Below are 17977 nucleotides of genomic sequence, written 5' to 3'. Positions count from 1 at the left end.
GTCTAAGCGGGTGGCAGCATTTTCTATATCCGCTGCCCCTGTTCGCTCCACCTAGCTACATCACTGCAGCCAGGGTGTGAGGAACTCCATCACAACTGTAGGTGGGACCACAAAGAGCCACATGTGGCACCAGCAACCACACACCACACAACAAAAACACTAACCCAGGAACCTATCCTTGCAACAAAGCCCGTTGCCAACTGTGTCCACATATCTATTCAGGGGACACCACCATAAGGCCTAATCACATCAGCCACACTATCAGAGGCTCGTTCACTTGCACATCTACCAATGTGATCTAAGCCATCATGTACCAGCAATGCCCCTCTGCCATGTACATTGGCCAAACCGGACAGTTCAAAAACCAGTCGGAGAACACTTCGATCTCCCTGGGCACTCGATTACAGACCTAAAAGTGGCAATTCTTCAACAAAAAAAACTTCAAAAACAGACTCCAAGGAGAGACTGCTGAATTGGAATTAATTTGCAAACTGGATACAATTAATTTAGGCTTGAATAGAGACTGGGAGTGGATGGGTCATTAAACAAAATGGGCCATCCTGATTCTCACTACAAAAGGTTTTTTTCCCTCCTGCTAATAATAGCTCACCTTAACTGATCACTCTCGTTATAGTGGGTGTGGCATCACCTATTTTTTCATGTTCTGTGTGTGTATATATATCTTCCAACTGTATTTTCCACTGCATGCATCCGATGAAGTGGGTTTTAGCCCACGAAAGCTTATGCTCAAATAAATTTGTTAGTCTCTAAAGTGCCATAAGTCTTCCTTGTTCTTTTTGCTGATACAGACTAACAGGGCTGTCACTCTGAAACCTGTCAGAATTTGGGTAGTGAGGCTACCTTTCACTTGCATCAAACTTGAGAAAGGTAGGTTAACTGGGATGTGTCAGTTAAGTGACTCTCCCATCATCATCTAGGAAGCCTAGAAACTGAGAGAATCCAAATCTCTTAATCCCATTAGCTAACATGTTACACATCACTGCCCTAGTGGAAAACTTGCAATTCCATATGCAATCACTCATTTTCCATTCAGAGCTTAGGTGTAGAATAAACTCTACACCCAGCCAATAAATCTATTAGTTAACAGTATTGTCTAAGAACGATGCCGGGAGAAAGGTTGTGGGAAAGGTTCCACACTTTAAATTTTGCCTCACCCCACCCTACACTGCTGCCTCTGCCCGAGAGATTCAAAGTCCCAGTAACTGCCTTGAGTCCGCTGAGGATCAGTTACACTTATCCAGTCAAGGGATCAGGGACAATAACACATGACCAGTAGGCAATATAATCAGTACAAAACGTGTTTAAGTTAGAGGCATTGTGCCTTTAAAACAGCAGCCCACTGAAAATCATGCAAACAGAGCAGAGGGAGGGGTTGCTAGTCTTAGCTTTGCAATTTCCCCTTTGTCACCAATCCCTGAAGAAGTTACTGCTATCGATGCAACCACCACCATTTCTGGAAGGGAAGGAAAAGGGGGCAAAGTTGCAAAACATGGAAATAGAGCATATGGCAAAACAGGAAAGGAAGGTGACTACAGCCAAAAAGGAATATTTTTATATGAAACTCTAGGCAGTTGGAGGGTGGGGGAAGGGGGGGGAGGAGTGGAAGAAAACCAGCTTGATGGTGATCCATAGATTTTAAATGTCATGGTCAGCCCTATGCTAAATACATGTGGCGCCTAGTTGGGGAGCTGCAGACTAGAGCTGTTTGATGTACTGCCTGTAAACGATGGCCTGTCTGAATCTGGCCCATTCTGCTGTGACTTGTGTTGGTGGTTTGCAGTTCCAGGTGTAGTTCTTATGAACGCCGTACATGGGTGGTGTTTGCAAACTGGCCATAGCACGATAGCATGTGCTCTTTCAAACACTGTACTTGGAATCTGCTGTGCCCGTTGTGTGATTGGGGTCTAAATCACATGGTATCATTTCTGCTCTCTGTTTGGATGACTGAATGTTACAAACTAGAATGGTGCCTGCAGAGATTGCTGGGTTGTGAGTCTGTCAGGGAGGAGAGTGCTTAAGGAGAGAGACAGCAGAAGGTGTACAGGCCTCAGAAACTCACTCCAGATCTTTCATCCACATCTTGCACTACATTTGGCTGCATAAGTAAATGCCCGAACTTAAAAATAGCTGGTTTCCTTCCTGACTGAGGAGAGGGAGAAGCCATATTTATAAAGTCTGATGGCCAATATTCAATCTTCTCTTGTCCTCATTCAAACCAAGTAACTGTGTACACAGCGTAGCTAGCACTTCCAGCACTAATACCCACATTCATACATATTTACCCATGCTCACACGAATAAAAGCTCCTCCCCAGTTATTAATGGGAACAAAACCCAGTAACAAACATTTCTAGAAACACAAACCCACACAGCTAGCTCCAGAAGGATGGGCCTGTAGCTAAGACACAGGACACAGATTTAGATATGTGTTCAGTTCCCAGTATTGTCATAGTCTTCCCATTAGACCTTAGCCAAGTCACAATCTCTGTGCCTTTGATCCCGCTCTGTAAAATAGAGCTATTTCCTTTCTCTTCCTGGTGGTCTCAAACTGGTCAGGATAGTGTGGTCCAGTGGCTGCAGCACTGGACTAGGACTCAGGAGATCCAGATTCAACTTCTGGCTCTGCTACTAGTTGACCTAGGGAAGTCACATCACTGCTCTGTGCCTCAGTTTCCCCATCTGCAAAAAGGGGCTAATAATGCTGCCCCTTGAAAAGTGCTTTGAGATCTACTGATGAAGCCTGCTAACTATTATTATGATCTATTCAGATGACAATTGCCTTAGGGCAGTGACTGTTATGTTTTGGTAGATCATGTCTAAGCACTATCTTTATACAAGTAACGAATAATAAAATGTGATTAAAACTCCATGAATGAGAGCATTCCCCACTGCTTGCTCCACTCAGCGTCTGACTAGTTTGCACTTTGGTAAATACAGCGGGGGGGAGGGTTGTTTGTTCAAAGCTTCGTTAGAGAAGCAGACCTAGGGCTTGTCTAGATGAACACTTGGAGTGTAAATCGACCTTGGACTAGCCTGCTGCGCACTATGACCATGTGGACCCTGCTGCCACGCACTAACAAATTTCCTAGTGAGCTTGGAGCTAGTCCTGTTTCAAATCACGGGTTCTCAAACTTCATTGCACCGTGACCCCCTTCTGGCAACAAAAATTACCACATGACCCCAGGAGGGGGGGAACCGAAGCCCGAGCCCACCTGAACCCCACCACCTAGGGTGCGGGGGGCCAAAGCCCAAGGGCTTCAGCTGCAGGCAGAGGGCCTGTAACCTTAGCCCTGAAGCTCCTGGGCTTCAGCTTCAGCCCCAGGCAGTAGGGCTCAGGCTTTGGCCCCGGACCCCTGCAGGTCTAAGACAGCTCTGGCGACCGCATTAAAACAGGATCACAACCCCCAGTTTGAGAGCTGCTGCGATAGATCAAAGTGCACAAGGGCATGGCAGCAGGGTCCACATGGACATGCAGTGTGTAGCAAGGTAGATGTGCACCAGTGTTTGCATAGACAAGCTGCCAGGGTTCCCTCCCCACTCGAAGTCTAGGGTACCGACGTGGGGACCCGCATGAAAGACCCCCTAAGCTTATTTCTAGCAGCTTAGGTTAAAAGTGCCCCAGGCACAAATTCTCCCTTGTACCTTGGGTTTAAGTAATGCTGCCACCACCAACTGATTTAACGAAGAACCAGGGAAAAGGACTACTTGGAGTTCCTCTTCCCCCAGCAATCCCCCCAGGCCCTTATACCCCCTTTCCTGGGGAAGCTTGAGAATAATATCCTAACAAATTGGTTACAAAACGATCACAGACCCAAACCCCTGGGTCTTGGAACAATAGAAAAAATCAGTCAGGTTCTTAAAAGAAGGATTTTATTCAAAGAAAAGAAAGGTAAAAATCATCTCTGTAAAATCAGGATGGAAAATACTTTATAGGGTATTCAGATTCAAAACACAGAGGATTCCCCTCTGGGCAAAACCTTAAAGTTACAGAAAACAGGAAAAAGAAAAGGAGTATTTGTGGCACCTTAGAGACTAACAAATTTATTTAAAACAGGAATAAACCTCCCTCTTAGCACAGGGAAAATTCACAAGAAAAACAGAAGAGAAACTAATCCGCCTTGCCTGGCTTACCTATACTGGTTGCAATATTAAAAAAAGAAAAGGAGTACTTGTGGCACCTTAGAGACTAACAAATGTATTAGAGCATTCTAATGCTCTAATACATTTGTTAGTCTCTCAGGTGCCACAAGTACTCCTTTTCTTTTTATGGATACAGACTAACACAGCTGCTACGCTGAAACCTGGTTTCAATATTGGAGACTTGGATTGGGATGGGTTGGAGAAGATGGATTTCTGTCTGGGCCCCTCAGTCCCAAGAGAGAAAACACACCCCCACCCCCAAAGAGCAAACAAAAAAAACCTTCCCTCCCCCTGCAAGATTTGAAAGTATTTTCTTTCTCTATTAAGAAAAGGAGGACTTGTGGCACCTTAGAGACTAACTAATTTATTTGAGCATAAGCTTTCGTGAGCTGTAGCTCACGACAGCTTATGCTCAAATAAATTTGTTAGTCTCTAAGGTGCCACAAGTCCTCCTTTTCTTTTTGCGAATACAGACTAACACAGCTGCTACTCTGAAATCTTTCTCCATTGATCCTGTTGGTCAGGTGCTAACCTGGTTATCCGAGCTTCTTAACCCTTTACAGGTAAGGAGGAATTCTAGGCTACCTTTAGCTGTATGGTTATGACACAAGCCCTTAGTATTGCTAATTGCCGCTGGCAGGGTAGTGTAGGGACATGACAGACCTGCTCACCACTGCTGGGCACCTTGTTTCCTCTGGAGCAAAGCAGGTATAAAATGCTACCAAATCCTCCTCAGTGCTAGCAGCCTGTCATTGGAGGCTAGTATTTCCTGCTCCACCTCCTCCTGAAACTTGTGCTTTGGGACCCCCCCGCTCCATAACACCTTGCTGCAATTTAAAATGGGGTCACAGACAGGCACTGTGCTGGATTTTTGCAGCAGAGAGGATTTTTCTTCAGTATAGCAAGGCAGCTGGAAACCTATGAGTGGCAGCTACCTGTAAATAGCTGCTCTTTCCCTCCAATGTCATCATCACTTAGGTCCTCTCAGATCCTGTCCTGTCTCACTAAGTCAGAGCAGAGACACATTAACACTCAAGAGGTCAATTTAAACAGCAGCTACTGGTGAATGTGGTTTGTTACAACAGATTGAGGCTCAAGTCTAAGGGCTTTTAAAACCTGCAATGTGAAATGGAAGGGAGGCAGCTACCCTCTAAAAGTACTAGGCTACTACTGTTCTTCTGTATCATTGTAAAAACAAGGGAGTGGCTAACCCACAAATTCCTGATCAGGTTTTCAATGGTTCAGGGTGCTCAGATGCAGGTTGATGTTCTGGCCCACCCTCTAGCAGCACCTAAGCAACATACAAATGAAACATGCTCTACCAGCTGGAAAAGCAAAATCCTTTGCAAGCGTTTGGCAGAGTTAACGAGCCATCTGTAGCCAGTTCTCCAACTGTCCCTGGGCTGCGGTGTTCTCCTCCACAAGCATCCAAATGTGAATCAAAAAGTGTGGCTTTCCCTACTGCAAAAGTGTTGGCAAATAGTTGAGATTTCATGTGCATCAGTTGTCACTGTCCCACGGTAACTTTTACTGTGTTAAATGCCAGGGGATCTCCGTGCCAAAGTGAAACTGAAGAAACTATGTAATCCCAATCATTCTTGCAACAACAAGTGGTTGACATTTCAAGTATATAGATTGCTCCTCCAGTCAAGACTTCTGACTTTCAAGGAGTTCTGCACTTTAACTCTCATCTCCAACGCGTAACAACGACTTCAGTTCAACCTCAGTTTTACAGACTTAGTTGAAACCTTTGTTGTCTGAAGTGCAGGATTTCTCGCTTGCAGAGGAAAGTTGGCTTTAGGACACACGCAAGCGGCATGCCCCATCCAGCCTTTTGTGTTGTGGTGGTGCTGGTGCATAGAAGTCCATTATCCATTCTGTCAAGTCATCCTTTTTCATTTTCGGCTGGTGAAAGGCAGTTTTCAGATGGCCATCAATGGCGGACTCAAACTAGTTTGCTTTCATTGGCAGCTCTCCCACTGCTGACATATAAATACTCTGCCAGCAGCTATTGTGCACGACAAGTGACTCTTTGCTGGCAATACAGGACTCTCAGTAGCACAGTTCTTCCCACGTGTTGTGTTGCATTGCTAGCTTTTTCTGGTCCTCCGACATAGCTAGGATATCTGAGCCACATGACAAAATTAATGTGCCCTTGTACAGGAGTGCTGAAAGACTGTCCTGACTAAGTTATCCACTAAAGTGCAAAATATTTAATCAGTGATGGAAGCACAAACTCTATATGGACACAAGTGAGAGATTACTTTGTCAGTTAGCACCATATTTTCCAAGGCAGGTGCCTAATCTGATGCTGCAAGATTTACTAAACCTTTATTTGTGTATGAAAATACCTATTTCATCAGTGCAAATTCTTAACTACATACTCAGGTGAGGGCTTTAGACCTGCACCCACATCATTTTGGATATCCAGTGACCCACTAGTGTACATGCAACCATGGTAATTATGTGCGCGTCTATCTTTAGCTGTGCACAATTTAGGGTTGAGCGCAGAGAGTACATGTAGACCTTTGCAGAGCTGACTTTAGGATCAATCTAAAAAGTATGAACAACACTACCACTGCCAGGTATATGCACTCCAAACTATTGAACTTTGATAATCACTTGTCTATCAGGCAATGGTATTTAGTAAAAGTTGCTATTGGCACCCTTCTTTGAAGGGAAGAGAAGTGGGATTTAGATCTCTATTATTGCTAGTTACTCCCTATCTCTGTAGTATGGAACCAGGACACTGATACAAGAGCAGTCTAGGAATTCAGATGAGTGCAAAGAGTAAAGCTCATTGAAACTTGGAATTTCTGATCCAGTAGAAATTCCAACCTTTCCAAAAGTTCTCAACGGAATGAAACCAAATTTTCAAAATTGCCTGCAAAACTAAAAATCTGCAAAAAAATTGTTTTGGATCAATCGAAAGATTCCATTTTGATAAAATTCTGCTCAGATTTCAACATTTTATTACTTTAAATTTAAAATACAATGAAATTTCCAAAGTTGTTTTGAAATGAAAATGGAAACATCCCTCTCAAAAAAGAGCAAAATGCTCTTCTTCAACTTCTTTCTAAACAAAATTTCATCGAAAATCAACAATCCCGTAGCAAAGTTTTGATTTAGATGAAATGGCATTTTCCCTTGGAACATTTTTGACCAGCTCTAGTTAAGTGCATGCAGGGGACAGTTGAACTATTTATCTATGGTAGGTATTTTCCTTTTAAGAGAAGTGAAAGCACTCTAGATGAGTCAGAAAAAATTTCCCCTCTGTATAATGTGAATTGGAGAAGGGAGGTGGTTTTGGGCAATTCAGCACAGTGATTAGAGGGGTTGGCACATCAGTGCATTAATACTAACAAGAGCGACCTTAGCAGCTTTATCCCCATTCTGAAAATTGTCCCTTTCCGTGTCCATTAGCTTTCGTGGAGAAAATTCCTATCAAGAAGTCTCTATGAATCTGTATTTATTAGTTCTAGTTGCAGGAATGCACTTACCTGCCAATACCCGGTTCTGTTTTAGCAGAGCTGAATTTCAGAGAAAACAAAGCTATGGATGCTGATTTAGTAAGATACAGCAAGATGTTGGACCAAAGTAAAAGGTTTGCCACAGCCTAGTTATTTGGCATCTATTTATGCCACAGAACTGCTACTGGTGCCTTTTATGCCTACAAGTTTACAGTGGGAAATCCAGAGTGGGGTTTCAATCCAGCCAAAATTAAACGCACATGCCAAAGGATCTAAGGAGTAGTTGTTTGTTTGTTTTTTTATTGGGGGAGGCAGGGGTTTTGCGCTTCACACAAAAAAAGAGTTCCCAAAACTTAAGGGGGTGTTTAGAGATGGATGAACACAAGACAACAATTTTTTTTTCAAAAACAAAACAAAATAAACCCTGCTGGACCAACCTCCAATTCAGATTTGCTTTAAAGAGGAGGGAACCTACAGTGTGACAAAGCTGAATAGAAAATGAACCAAAATTGGAACTAAATCAATCAAACTCTCACTTTTTACTGTATATATAGAACAGTTTCCACCCACATTAACCTTAGTTTTGTTTTTAAACCAAGAGAAGAAAGGTGACACAGGTTTCAGAGTAGCAGCCATGTTAGTCTGTATTCGCAAAAAGAAAAGGAGTACTTGTGGCACCTTAGAGACTAACATATATTTGAGCATAAGCTTTCGTGAGCTACAGCTCACTTCATCGGATGCATTTGGATTTGCATTTTTTTAAAGGTGACACAGGCACTTTGCAGAGGAAATAACTTTTGCAGTAAACCATTTCAGCTCTGTGCTTTATTTTTTTCATTAAATTCCATTCTTGTTTTGGGATGTTAGGTCTAAGTGTCACCTTCTCTGATGGTGGAGCAAAAATGTTCTTCTGCAAACCTCAAGCAAAAAAAAAAAAAACCCCCAATGATGCACCTTTTTATTTTACTCCCTTTATCTGATGCAATCCTTTTAAGTATCCTTGCACCAGAAGGGAATATGGATGAAATCACAGAGTCCTATGAAAATGTATTAAATGTGTTAGAGGAATTCTGTCTCCCTGACTATGTGCCGACAACCCTAGAGCTTTGACTAGATAAGTTACAGCTCTTCTTTTCACAGTAACACATGGCATGCCCAGAGATGGCTGCATGTCAATGAAGGAAGGAATAAACCCTGTGTATGATTGCTAAAGTTTTGACATGCATCTAGATGAAAGTCAGCAACATCCAGATAAAGCTTTAAGGATGGGCTTTGTAGAGTTGCTGAGGAAATCTGGACACCCAGCTAATTTCTAATGGGAACTGGCTGTCCAAATTCCTTTGGCAGCTTTGAAAAATCCAACCCCAAACGTAACCACTTAGTAAAGATCCAAGGCACAAAAAAAATGTTTCATAGTTCTATTTAAGACTAATCATTACAAAGAAACAACTGAGGCTTGTCAGGAATTGCTGGGTAGGAGAAACATTTACATTCTGCCCACTCATAGTACTTACAATTTCAGTTCAACAAGTTATCCTTTACTTTCCTTCCAAAACACTTGGTTATATTATGTTGCTAGCACAGAATGTCTGCCATGCTTTCACTACCACAAGTGGCTGCATTTCCCTGTAGATTAATCTGCAATGCACTTAACACCAAAGTAAAGACGCTGTATATACAACGCATTACTGTTGCGGTCCAAAAGCTTTTCTGAGATCAGATCTGTAGATTTCCGTGCCTAAATATAAAGTAAGAGAGGAACTTGCATAATTCACAGTAAGCAGTTGTGGTGAAAGACTGATTCGTCCAAGGCATTCTAACCTTCCAACCACCTTAAATTGTTCACCTTGGGTAATGGAACCCAGAGAAAGAGAGTCAAGGAGAGTCATTTCTCATTTTCTCCCTTTATCAATAAAAGCTTCTGTATATAAAGAATGGAACAGATCCTTCACTATTGTAAATCAACCTTGTCTTTGAGGCCGACTTTCACTAGCTGGGGTGCTGCTCAAATGCAGATCTAAAATGCAAGAACAGGATTATTCAGACTTCATGTGCTGAGAATTTTGTCCATTTCACATAGAAAGGTGCCTCTTACTAAAACCGAAACCAACAATTATACAACTGTGTAACAAAAACTCTAATCTGGTGGTTATTGCTTTCCTTTAACAAACCGCTGAACACTTGACACATTCAGTAATGTCAAGAATTCAGTCTGATAGCTGTCTCAGGCTAGATGTCCACTGCAGTTGGGAAGTGTAATTTCCCAGCTTGGGCAGACTTACAAGCACTAATTCAGCTCATGCTAATACACTAAATATAGCAGTGTGGTTGCAGGGGCATGGGTTGCAGAAAGGGCTAGCTGCCAGAGCACAATCCCAGCTGAGATCCTAGTATGCACTCAGGCAGCTAGCCCCAGCTGCTGTTTGTGCTGCCATAGACACATTTATTTGTAGTGCACTAGCTCAAGCAGATGACATACATCTACGTGAACTGGGAATTTCAACTCCCAGCTGCTGTGTAGATAGAATCATAGAATATTAGGGTTGGAAGAGACCTCAGGAGGTCATCTAGTCCAATCCCCTGTTCAAAGCAGGATCAACACCAACTAAATCATCCCAGCCAGGACTTTGTCAAGCTGGGCCTTAAAAACCTCTAACGATGGAGATTCCACCACCTCCCTAGGTAACTGATTCCAGTGCTTCACCACCCTCCTAGTGAAATAGTGTTTCCTGAAATCCAATCTAGACCTCCCCCACTGCAACTTGAGACCATTGCTTCTTGTTCTGTCATCTGCCACCACTGAGACCAGCCTAGCTCCATCCTCTTTGGAACCCCCTTCAGGCAGTTGAAGGCTGCTATCAAATCCCCCCTCTCTCTTCTCTTCTGCAGACTAAATAACCCCCGTTCCCTTAAGCCTCTCCTCGTAAGTCATGTGCCCCAGCCCCTAATCATTTTCATTGCCCTCCGCTGGACTCCCTCCAATTTGTCCACATCCCTTTGTAGTATGAGGACCAAAACTGGACACAATACTCCTGGTGTGGCTTCACCAGTGCCCAATAGAGGGGAATAATCACTTCCCTCGTTCTGCTGGCAATGCTCCTACTAATACAGCCCAATATGCCATTGGCCTTCTTGGCAACAAGGGCACACTGCTGACTCATATCCAGCTTTTCGTCTGCTGTAATCCCCAGGTCCTTTTCTTCAGAACTGCTGCTTAGCCAGTCAGTCACCAGCCTGTAGCAGTGCATGGGGTTCTTCCTTCCTAAGTGCAAGACTAAAGGGATGCCTACACTAATTAAAAACTCATGGCTGGCCTGTGCCAGCTGACTCAGGCTCAAGCTATGGGGTGGTTCACTAAGGTGTAGACAGTTGGGCTCGGGGTGCAGCCTGGGCTCTAGGAAACAGACAGTGCTATGTTGGTGGAAGTATTCTTCCTCAACTCAGCTGCCACCTCTCAGGTAGGTGGATTACCTATACTAATGGGAGAGCCCCTCCAGTTGGTATAGGTTGGCAGAGGACTAGCTGTGCTGCTATAGCATTTCAAGTGTAGACAAGCCGCACCTTTTACTAGGGATACTGTGATACAGTAGTTTTTATTTTTTAAGGCCAAGCTCTTGACTCACCTGTCTCAAACTGTATATGGCTATGTTTTTAGTCATTTGATTGAGAAATCTGGGAACTCAAGAGCTGATGCAAACACTAATGAGCTTTTTCAGGGCTATTTCTCTCTCTAGGAGGAGATATAAACAGGGTCATTTTTCTTACACTAAGAAAATTCTAGTGGAACAACTTACTCCTCTTCTTGGGTAAAAAAGATTATGTATAAAATTCACCCTCAGTTTGAAAAGCCACCACTCCAAATTCTGGTTTTATGGCATTTAAACAATGAGCAGTTGCTCAAAATGTATCACTGCAAGGTGAGTGCTAGACTTTGTTCTATACTCACTTGGTGAACCTGATTTAGGAGGGATAATTTAATCCCAATGTTAGCTGGGCATAAACAAAATGATTCACAATGCAGAGTAAGCCAACAGTTTCCTAGACCATAAGTTCATTAGGTATATCTGCACCTTAAAACGAGGAATTTTAATAGACGTAATTGCACTTTTAACAAGAATCTACATGTTATATACAGTCACCCTATTACACATACTTATCAAATGGATCACTTATTGGTGTGCTGAACATGAAATAATTATGTCAATTCTCCCCTTTCCAAATTTCTAATGTTTAAAATTACACAAGCTGCTTAAAAAAAAATGACGAAGACTTTTCTAAGTGACTAGAGATTTTGGGGGCTTTTTCTTTTAGCACCCAACTTGAGATACTTTATAATGGGTCTGATTTTTTTCAGAGAGCAGGTGCTTAGGACTTTCTGCAAATCAGGCCCCATTACATTAAATTAAATATCAGGCACCCTAAGTCATCAGTTGCTTTGGAAAATATTGGTCACTGTGTTGGAAGCTGGGATCATTCCCTGATGAATCGTTATTAAATTCATTCATTGATTAGTTCAGTGCTTGGAAGAATACCCTACTCACCAGAATCTCCATGCAAATAGTATACTAGACTTAGCAGATGGGAAGCATGTTCTTAAGGTTTTATCTGAAAGACCACAAGGTCAGCTACATGGTACTACATCAGAAGGGCTGATATGACCCTGCCAGGATTTAAATATTTGGTTTGAGAATGTCAAAAGTATTCACTAGGCCATGTCTACACTACTGTGTACATCAGCAAAACTTATGTCACAGAGCTTCTCCCGCTGACATAGTTACCACGGCTCGTTTATTACATCGACGGGAGAGCTCTCCCCCTTCGGCATAGAGCAGCTACATGAGCAATCTTACAGTGGCGCCGCTGCATCACTGCAGGTGTGCTGCTGTAAGTTCACTAGTGTAGACATGGCCTAAGATAACTACTGTAAGAAGAAATGTTTGGTAGATAGCCTTAATCACACCTAAAAGAAAAGGAGTACATGTGGCACCTTAGAGACCAACTAATTTATTTGAGCATAAGCTTTCGTAAGCTACAGCTCACTTCATCGGATCCATTCAATGGAAAATACAGTTGGGAGATTTATATATATAGAGAACATGAAACAATGGGTGTTACCATACACACTGTAACGAGAGTGATCACTTAAGGTGAGCTATTACCAGCGGGGGGGGGGGGGGGAGAAAAACCATTTGTAGTGATAACCAAGGTGGGCCATTTCCAGCAGTTGACAAGAACATCTGAGGAACAGTGGGGGGTGGAATAAAACATGGGGAAATAGTTTTACCTGCAAGTTCTGCCTTGTAAGGCCCATTGTTCTTTTTATGCAGTTCCCCTGGTCCATTGTGGTTACTGAACGATATGATCTAATTTTAATAGAACTCCTGAATGGCTCCATGCTTTCTACGGTTAAAGTAATTCAACCATCACCACATTCTGTATTGAGTCTTTGATAATGGAGACAATTGGTTAGTTGACAGCTCTTTCTAGCTGGGTGTCCCACTGAAGGAGGGTTCTGCTGGTGAAGGAACATGAGACTCCTACTTCAAGGCCAGGTCTATACTACAGATCTCTCGGTATATCGACATCACTACAGCGCTGTACTTGAAGAGAAGCCACAAGACTGGCACTACCAGGTTGGGTTGTTTTTTTTTTGTTTTTTTTTTTTTAAATTGGTCAGTGAATGAGGGAAAGTCCCCACTTTAAATACTTTTTGTTGGTTGTGTTGTAGGGCTTTTTAATGAAATCATCACTCCATCATTGCCAGTGTCTGTGAAATTCCTCTTCTCTGCTACCCTCCACTTAAAGCAGCCTTCTCCACAGCTGGCTGTGCGTAGTCTATTAACTAACTACCATTCTCCAAGTTGAAGCCTGGATGGCGGGCACCCAAAGCCATCATCACAATAAGGAGTTATACAGTACAAGTAAAATGTTTGTTGCTAAAACAAGGAAGCTGTGTCATGCTCCATTCACACTATAGCAAACATGTCTGTGAAGAGGGTGCCCTTTATTTGTCTCAATTCAGAGTTTAAAATTCATTTCAACAGGCAGGGAGAATGATGGCAGTGAACTTCAATGCATCCTCATTCCTTGAATAGCAGTTTCTGAGAATTCCTCCGTTTCATTTAAACTTTATTCCCTCCAATGCTCATAATGTCCCTCAAGATGGACACGTGAAATACTGAGATGTTTAGGTAGTCATGGTTATCCAGGAAGATAATTATTGACTTTCATTCAGCAATATGGTTTCAAAGAAAGCATGTCACAAGCTATATACACTAATAGGTAGCTACAATGGTGCAAGTGATGCAGTCATGCCTGGGCCCACAAAGTATTAGGTCCCAACCAGATGGAGCCACACTCAAGGACTTCACCTAAAGCAGAGAGTCAGAACACCACTCACTCAAATTGGCTCCACTGCACCGCTGTCCAATGGACGGCTGGTAGGGCCAAATTCAATAGCATCGCATCTGGGGCTGGAAGTGCCATTTAGGTTTGTCCCAGCTGCTTATCTGTCATGAAGAGGAGGCTGCCAGGCTAAATTTGAGTGAGTGGTGATGATACTCAGTATATTAGGTCACAGCATCCCTGTCTGGTTTCTGTGACACAGACCAAGTTTTCAAGAGCGGTCTGTATATTTGTGAGACTTGTTTGCATTTGGTGCCCAGCTACATGACTGGCAAAAGCAAAGCAAATGCTGTTTGCACTCACATTGCAAGTTCTTCCATGCACAAAATTGTGGGTTCAGCTAAAAAGATTCCCCATTGCATTACTCCCCTTTTACAGCCACATAAATCCATTTGTTTAGTTCCAATAGAGTTACACTAGCTTGAAACTGGAGTAACTTAATGTTGACTGCAGGCTCGAGCTTTTTGACTAGTTATATGTGTACTTTGGATGTGCCGTGCTACTTAAAGTTTGGTATAAAAAAAGCTAAATTACATGTTTTAGGTTCATATGATGTATATTTATTGCTAATATATGTGAAGTCTCAACTCCTGTTGCACAGATTTTCAATTAGATAAAATTTACTGGTGAAATGTTAGTTAGATTTTGAATATGGGTGCTTTGTCTTATGGTGACATCACACACAAGACAGATTTTGGAGACTCTCACATGTGTCAAAATTACCAACTTGAGATATAGTGCAGGAGCCCTGCAGAAATTTAAACTTAACACTACTTCACTGCCAGTAAGCACTGTATTTCTTTGTATTTAGAAATTTATGCACTGTTTTTAAAACATTGAAACAACTGACTGGAGCTACTAAATTCAAGAAACAAAAGAAGAGTAGGGAGCTGTCAAGGTTCCTTCCCCACTCTTAACTCTAGGGTACAGATGTGGGGACCCGCATGAAAGACCCCCTAAACTTATTTCTTACCAGCTTCAGTTAAAAAAACAAAAAAACAAAAAAAACCTCTCCCAAGGTACAAACTTTGCCTTGTCCTTGAACAGTATGCTGCCACCAGCAAGCATTTTAAACAAAGAACAGGGAAAGAGACCACTTGGAGACATCTTCCCCCAAAATATCCCCCCCAAGCCCTTTCCTGGGGAAGGCTAGATAATAATCCTCACCAATTGGTACAGGTGAACACAGATCCAAACCCTTGGATCTTAAGGACAATGAAAAATCAATCAGGTTCTTAAAAGAAGAATTTTAATTAAAGAAAAGTTAAAAGAATCACCTCTGTAAAATCAGGATGGTAAATACCTTACAGGGTAATCAGATTCAAAATATAGATAATCCCTCTAAGCAAAACCTTAAATTACAAAAAGACACAAAAACAGGAATATACATTCCCTCCAGCACAGCTTATTTTACCAGTCATTAAACAAAACACATATTCTAGCTAGATTACTTACTAACTTAACAGGAGTTGGAAGGCTTGCATTTCTGATCTGTTCCCGGCAAAAGCATCACACAGACAGGCAGACAACCCTTTGTGTCCCCCCGCCCCCCACCTCCAGATTTGAAAGTATCTTGTTCCCTTATTGGTCATTTTGGGTCAGGTGCCAGTAAGGTTACTTTAGCTTCTTAACCCTTTACAGGTGAAAGGGTTTTGCCTCTGGCCAGAAAGAATTTTATAGCACTGTATACAGAAAGGTGGTTACCCTTCCTTTTATATTTATGACAGGAGCAAATGCAAAGTTTTTAAAAATCATCATCATTTTGTGGCAAAGTGTCACTACAGCTGATGTGCCCATGACAGCTTCAACTGCCAGTGACAAAATCATGGAAGATTATGACAGCAACTGTTGAAAATGTTTTTAATTCCAATAGCACAAGGCATTTGAACTGGATAGTGTTCAAGGAGCAGACTTGGTTCAGAATGAAAATATTAACCTGCAGCAACCAAGGATGTCTTAATTCCATTGAAGTTCAAACCGAGTTGTTTAGAGAAAATCCCACTGACAAGTAAAAACTTAGTGCTGAAACGAAGTTAGGAACAGAAACGTTTTACTGTAAAACATGGCCCTTGTCAACTTAAAGGACCACTAAGCCAAATCAATGCTTTTCAACATATTATGAAACTGTGTAGAAGGCTGGAATCAAAAAAACAAACAAAACAAAACAAAAACAAACCTGGTTATGCTATTCTCCTGTGCTGGACAAACGTTACTGCCAACACTGTTGGCTTTTGGGGGAAATCGGGAAAATAATTCTGATTACTCGGCATGGCTAAGTGGAATGAGAGACGATAGCATTTACCTTGAAATAGTGATGACAATCCAGATGTATATTTTGAAGCTTGCTGAGTATCTGATCAGTGATGTTTGCATAGTAACACTGGTGAAGATCTTTAATCAAAAATAAGGAAAGGAAGATTGCTTCACCAACAAACAATGGCAGCTTTTTGTCTACTGTTGAACTATTGGCCAAATATGCTCCTGAAGAATTCATAAGGAAGCCAAACAGCCCAACAACGAACCTCAGCCCCGAAATTCAAAACAAGATCATATGGTTGCTATCAGACTAGGTTACAGAAAATTAAGGACATCAAGAATCAGTGATAATCAACACACCCCAGGACTTATTCAAGGTCAACCAAATAAGCCAAAGTTTTCGGTAGGTTGCCATAGAAAAAGACAAAAGGCATCCTGCCAAAATAAATATTAACAAGAGCTTTCCAGGATTTCATTAAGTGAGTGGACAATCTGGTCCTAATCCTGAGAATAATATTGTGAGCATGCAAGACAATGGTCTAGGACTATTGAAATGACGATAAGGACAGAGAGCTGAATGGCACTATGAATATAAGTGGAATCTATTCTAGTATACAAGCAAGAATGGCTGAGAAAAATCTAATGCAAGATATGGGCATTCTGTTGCATACAATTTGCATCTAGAGTTAAACCATTCAGTACCGACAATCACAGAATTTCAAAACTTTTATGATTTAGTTGAGAAATTCTATCTTTTTTTGGCCATCGTATTAACTGATGGTCTTTGCTTCCTTCTTTTGTAAGCAAACTTAGCCTACTTCTGAAAACACTTTGTCCTATATGCTGGCCTTGGGTTGCCTTGAGATATCCACACAGAGCTATACTGAAAGCCTTGGCTCAAATTATTCTGAAGACCAGTAAGCCCAAAGAGTGAGACAAAGCTTCATCCTTTACGTAAACATTTACAAAGCTTCAGTGTCGTTCTTGTGATTGTTTTTCAGACTAAAATTCTGGAAGAAATAAGTGTAGTGTCCAAAATGTTGCTGATGGAAAAACAAGAACTGGGTAACGTTGCCGAAGTACTAGAAAATACATACAATTTAATGAAAGATCTTAGAAATAATTTTTCTGATATCAGACGATCAGTGGTCAAAGTTATTCAGACATGGGGAATATGAGATAAGTTCTAATCTAAGTGAGCACCAAAAGCTAATCATCATTTTAAAGCACACCACGATATATAGCCTCCATAGATGATGTCTGGTGTTTAACTCATCTGAAAGGCCCATTCATGGTAAAATGTAGTGCAATACATACATTTACTGCACAAGGATTGGACTGTCCCTGGTAGGATGTTAATAGCACACTTAATTTACATATTGCACCTTCCATCCCAGGATCTCCATATGCTTCGCAAACAACTTTTAACAGGAATGTTGTGAAGATATCACTCCCCGTGGCACAAAAAGGGAAGCCGAGCTACAGATTAAGTTATCTCCCGATTCCCAGTCCAGTAACTGGACCATAAAAATCATCCTGTGGCTTGGTCTTGTGTTGCCAAGGAGCTTAAGTATCCCAAAATGGATACTTCCAAAACTAAGTCCTCTTGTACTCCAGTTCCTACTGTAATGTATACTAGCATGGTCATGCTAGGCTTGAAGCCTGAAGGACGGGGTGATGAGAACT

This window comes from Dermochelys coriacea, chromosome 4 (genome assembly GCF_009764565.3).
Source record: "Dermochelys coriacea isolate rDerCor1 chromosome 4, rDerCor1.pri.v4, whole genome shotgun sequence".
Classification (NCBI taxonomy): domain Eukaryota; kingdom Metazoa; phylum Chordata; order Testudines; family Dermochelyidae; genus Dermochelys; species Dermochelys coriacea.
Note: the sequence above shows the minus strand (reverse complement) of the source record.